General features: G+C 38.6%; 1 long non-coding RNA gene across 1 annotated transcript; it reads left to right on the top strand.

Annotated features, from left to right (window-relative positions):
• The first annotated feature begins 2,754 nt into the window (after positions 1-2,754).
• LOC132602249 (uncharacterized) lies at positions 2,755-4,899 on the top strand. The gene is made up of 3 exons (XR_009567687.1): positions 2,755-2,904; positions 2,993-3,043; positions 3,707-4,899. It is a non-coding gene; the product is annotated as an uncharacterized LOC132602249 (long non-coding RNA).
• Positions 4,900-5,339: the final 440 nt, after the last annotated feature.

Genomic DNA, 5,339 nt, shown 5'->3' with positions numbered 1-5,339 from the left:
TTATGGATTTGATGAACAATGTGTTCAGGCCCTTCCTAGATTTATTTGTGATTGTAATCATCGATGATATCTTGGTGTATTCTAGGTCCGAGGCAGAGCATGCAGATCATTTGCGTATTGTTCTTAGAGTTCTTCAAACTCGAGAATTATTTGCCAAATTTTTTAAGTGTGAGTTTTGGTTGAACTCAGTGACCTTTCTGGGGCATATCATTTCAGTCAATGGTGTTCGGGTAGATACCTAGAAGATTGAGGCCGTGAAGACTTGGCCAAGGCCCACAACTCCTACGGAGGTTCGTAGTTTTCTGGGCTTAGCAGGTTATTATAAGAGGTTCGTAGAAGGATTTTCTTCTATTTCTGCACCCCTCACGAAGTTAACCCAGAAATCAGCCAAATTTCAATGGACAGATGTTTGTGAACGTAGTTTCCAAGAGCTAAAGGGTAGATTAACTTCTGCCCCAGTCCTGACACTTCCCGAAGGATTGAAAGGTTATGTTGTGTAATGTGACGCTTCAAGCGTTGGGCTAGCCTGTGTGTTGATGCAACATGGTAAGGTGATTGCGTATGCTTCAAGATAGTTACAGAAACATGAGAAGAAATATTCAACCCATGACCTTGAATTGGCTGTAGTGATTCATGCACTAAAGATGTGGAGACATTATTTGTATGGTGTTTATGTGGATATTTATACAGATCATAAGAGCCTTCAGTATATCTTCAATCAGAAAGAATTGAATTTGCGGCAACGGCGGTGGTTGGAATTATTGAAAGACTATGATGTTGACATCCTGTATAATCCCGGGAAAGCAAATGTTGTGGCTGATGCTCTTAGCCATAGATCCATGGGAAGTTTATGCGATGTGCAGCCAGAGAAGAGAGAGGTTGCTCGTGAGCTCTAGCAGCTAGCTAGCCAAGGAGTTCGAGTAGTGGACTCGGGTAGTATGGGAGCTGTCATTCAATATTCAGTGGTCTCGACGCTAGTACTGGAAGTGAAAGAGCGACAATACAAATATCCCATGCTAATTCATTACAGAAATACACTCCCTCAGAAGGAGAAGTCATCATTTGAGATTCCTGGAGATGGAGTTCTCCGATGCCGAGGCAGGTTATGCGTTCCTGATGTTGCAGGATTGCGCCACCAAATATTGAAAGAAGCCCATTGATCCGGTTATTCTATCCACCCGGGAGCAACGAAAATGTATCATGATCTTAAATCTATATACTGGTGGAATGGGATAAAGAAAGATATAGCGGAATTTGTAGCTCGATGTCCCAACTGTCAACAAGTGAAAATAGAGCACCAAAAGCCCGGTGGATTGTCGCAAGCTATAGAAATTCCAACTTGGAAATGAGAAGTAATTAACATGGACTTGATTTGTCATAAGTTAATTGACATAAGTTCAAGGGCAAGGTTAATGTTTGAGGTTATAAGTATTTACGCGACGCTTAACGAGTGATAAGTAAGTGTCGTGAAGGTTATAGGTTAAACAAATCTGGGCTATACCTTGAACCGCTCGCACCGGAGAATTTTTGTTATACTCAAGTATGCAAATAAAGAGATACGTGTATAAAAGGATGGAAGTTGTATTTAAAATGATAAATGCTTTAGGTGGCGGAACCCACATTTAAAAGATAGGAAAAGGTGAAGGTTTATGCCTAGGTTTCACTTCTAATATAAGTATACACGTTCAACAACCTTCATTTGGAGGAAATTGGATATTCACTTAAGCATGGCATTAGCAACATATATGTTACATTCCGTATTTTCGTGTGTCGGAAAGCATGCGAGTTAACTGACACTACTAACGGAAACGTGGTTATCCCCCAAGCTTATAGGTGGTTGTGGTGATGGTACAAATGTGTTATAAATATTAGAAGTTCAACAAATCTAAGAAACTAAATTTCGTTGAGGTTCGAAATTTATTTGGTGAAATACGGTCCAAGCTATAACATCCCGTATTTTTGGACTAAAAAAATTTAATCGTCCAACATGAGCAAATTTACCCGAGCCCGAAAAATTCGATCATATCCAAGGATGAAAATCAAGAACTCGGTGTATATAAGGAATGAAGTCCTGAAATGATTTAAGATGAAAAAGTGTGACGACGATGATGAAAAATAATATTTTATGTGTGACAAATGAGGTTATGAACTAGTGTTATATCACATGGTCATAACAATGAGCAAATGGAGTGCATTAAAAATGGTCATTATTTAAGTGAATTGAGATCAAGAAATTAATTATGGGTATAATTTTTACGTGGGAAATTATAATGGAAGTCTAGGAATTAATTAAGGTTATGGGCTAATTCCTTGATTGGCATGGTCAACGTGAGTGGGGGTGAGGTGGCAGCAATAAGACAAAGTGGATAAGCGTAAATCCACATGGCATCATGACATTTATTCCAACATATGACTAATTGTATATGCAAGATCTGTCAGTGGACACGTAGATTGGACATGATGCAATGCAAATATAATATGCATAGGTTGTATGGACCCCATGGCCACCAACAAGAAATAAATGGGATCTGTCCTTTTCTTTTTAGTGGCTTCTCACGAGAGTAACTCATAAGGAGCAGCAAGTGCTTACACATTTTGTATGTGTCTAAATGAGTGACACCTTATGATAAGTGAATTACTATAAAATAATGGTCAACAAGAGTGGACCCCACTGTCCACAATGAAGAACCCATTTAAGATCTGTTGTCCACTATATTTATATATTTTGGAGGCAGAAAATGACTACAAGGTATTTTGGTTACTCTTATCAAAAGGAAATATTTTATAACGTGTAAGAGGTCTTGAGCAAATTAGGAAAATTCTATGTTGATTACGTTGAAGGCATCATATATATTTCCACACCAGCACCAAAACGTAAAGGAGAAGTGTTGATTTGAAGGGTGGGTAAGTATGATTTCATTCTTCTATAATTATTTCTTCAACGAGTTTATGATTCTAACACTAGTTTCCTCCGGATTATGATGAATCGAAGATTTCAACGAAGTAAAGTAAGATTGAAGAAGAGTAGTTTATGGCATATGAGGTAAGAAATCCTCTCTCCTAGATATATTTAAATTCGTCCAGGTCATAGTTAAATTGTGAGACGGGAACTACGAAATTAATTGCGGGAAATCGGATAAATGGTTATTGTTATCATACGGACTGTTTGGTGGTTATTATAAATTATTTAGTGAGCTGGAATATCGTGAAACGTGCTGTAGTTATTGTTATCCTGCTTGTTGTTATACAATGTATATACGAAAATAAAGAAGTGTATACAAGTATCGATATAGGAATTGATGGAATAAACGCGAACTTATGAATAGAATTGTCAATTGATATAGTTGGAGTTGTGGGTTGTTTTTCTTGTTGTAAATATATGATATAAAGCCGAGATTTGTGGTAAATGATGTCCTTATCATATTGAGAATATTTTTAAGGTTAATAAGAAAACATACGAAAAGGTGCCATGGAGTATACAGATTGTAATTCGAGCTTGTCGCTCGTTATAGAGTATTACGAAATTGTTATGGACATGCATGTTGTGTTTTTGGGATTTATTTGTTGTTGGGCTGATATACCAAATTGGGAGATGCTAATGATATAGAGGAGATGCTGCCCGTTTCGTTTTAGAATTAAGTCGTCAGTTAATTTATATGATATGCGAAAGCCTTCTTAAGTCACGTGCGTATTCTTACGATTATAGGTTTATCATATTAGTTGTGGAAGTTCTTGGCTGGACTGAGCTCTTGAACGACGTAAGGTATGTAAAGCTAACCCTTCTTTCTTTTTGGCATGATCTTTATGAAACAAACAGACGATGTGTATATATATATATATGACTCCAAAGAACTCCTATTCTTAGAGCCACTAGGATGGCTAATGTTCTTGATTTCCAGAAACTATTTTATTATGTCTTGATACGTGTATATAATCCTTGAGGTTCTATTTTGATATAATCCACAGCGATATTCGAAAGGTATTTGATATAACTATTGTCTTGGTTTTCAAATGATGTTTTGTTTTGATTATTCTTTTGAGTCTCAGATATGATTTAATTTGCATATGGTTTCTCACTACTCTACTCGTGCATGCCTCAATATGTGTTTCATCGAGTCCCGGGCCGGGTATGTTATCGTGCACAATTTCACTGCATTGTTCACCGAGTCCCTCACTAGAGGGCCGGGTACGGTATATATATATTATGGTGTTATGCTATGTTATGGTGTTATGCTGTGTTATGGAGTTATGCTGTGTTACGGAGTTATGCTGTGTTATGGAGTATGCTGTGTTATGGCGCCAAAGACGGGGTGGCGACCATGTTCACCGAGTCCCATAATGGGCCGGATATGATATATGATATTGACATGCATGATTTATGTTTCAAAGGCAAGCATTTTGGTATTCTGGTTATTGTACTCGTTTTCTGTACTTCTTATTTCAGTTATGATCCTGTTTACTGTATTTCATGCTTTACATGCTCAGAACATATTCCGTACTGACCCCCTTTCTTCGGGGGGCTGCGTTTCATGCCCGGAGGTGCAGATACTCACTTTGGTGATCCGCCAGCTTAGGATTCCCTTTCTGCTATCTTGGAGAGCTCCGTCGTTCCGGAGCCTAGATTTTGGTTCAGACTTCCTGATATGTATATATATATATATCTATATATGTTTTTGTCCAGGGGTACGACGGGGCCCTGTCCCGTCATATGTTATTGTTGATACTCTTAGAGGTCTATAGACATGTATGTGGGTTGTGTACAGGTTTTATCAGCTGTGTCAATATGGTTATTGCGGATGTTCTGTCATGGTAGCAGCCTTGCCGGCTTGCATATGTTATCATTTCGTAGTGGCAGCCTTGTCGGCTTGCGTAATATACTGATATGTAGTGTCAACCTTGTCAGCTTGCGTAGTATAATGATATATATACAGTGGCAGCCTCGTCGGCTTGCGGATGTTATTTCTATATGATTGATTGAGGACCTATAGTATCAGTCCGGTTATGTTGACAGGTACATGTGGGTATCCAGCTCGGGCACTAGTCATGGCCCACGGGGCTAGGTCGTGACAAAAGTGGTATCAGAGCAGTTCATCCTCGGAGTGTCTACAAACCGTTTCTAGTCGAGTCTTGTTTATTGGTGTGTTGTGCACCACATCTATAAATAGGAAGCTACAGGAGGACATTTAGGATGTTACCTTTCTTTCATATCTAAGATCGTGCGATAGAGCCCAGCCATGGGAAATGAAATTCCTTATACTAACCTTTGATTTCAGCTGAAGAACGACATCGACAGAAGAAAGTGACTGATGATATTGGGAGCTACATAGTACACAGGTAAG

This window comes from Lycium barbarum, chromosome 7 (assembly GCF_019175385.1).
Source record: "Lycium barbarum isolate Lr01 chromosome 7, ASM1917538v2, whole genome shotgun sequence".
In the NCBI taxonomy this organism is placed as follows: Eukaryota; Viridiplantae; Streptophyta; class Magnoliopsida; order Solanales; family Solanaceae; genus Lycium; species Lycium barbarum.
This window is presented reverse-complemented; position numbering and strand designations above follow the sequence as displayed.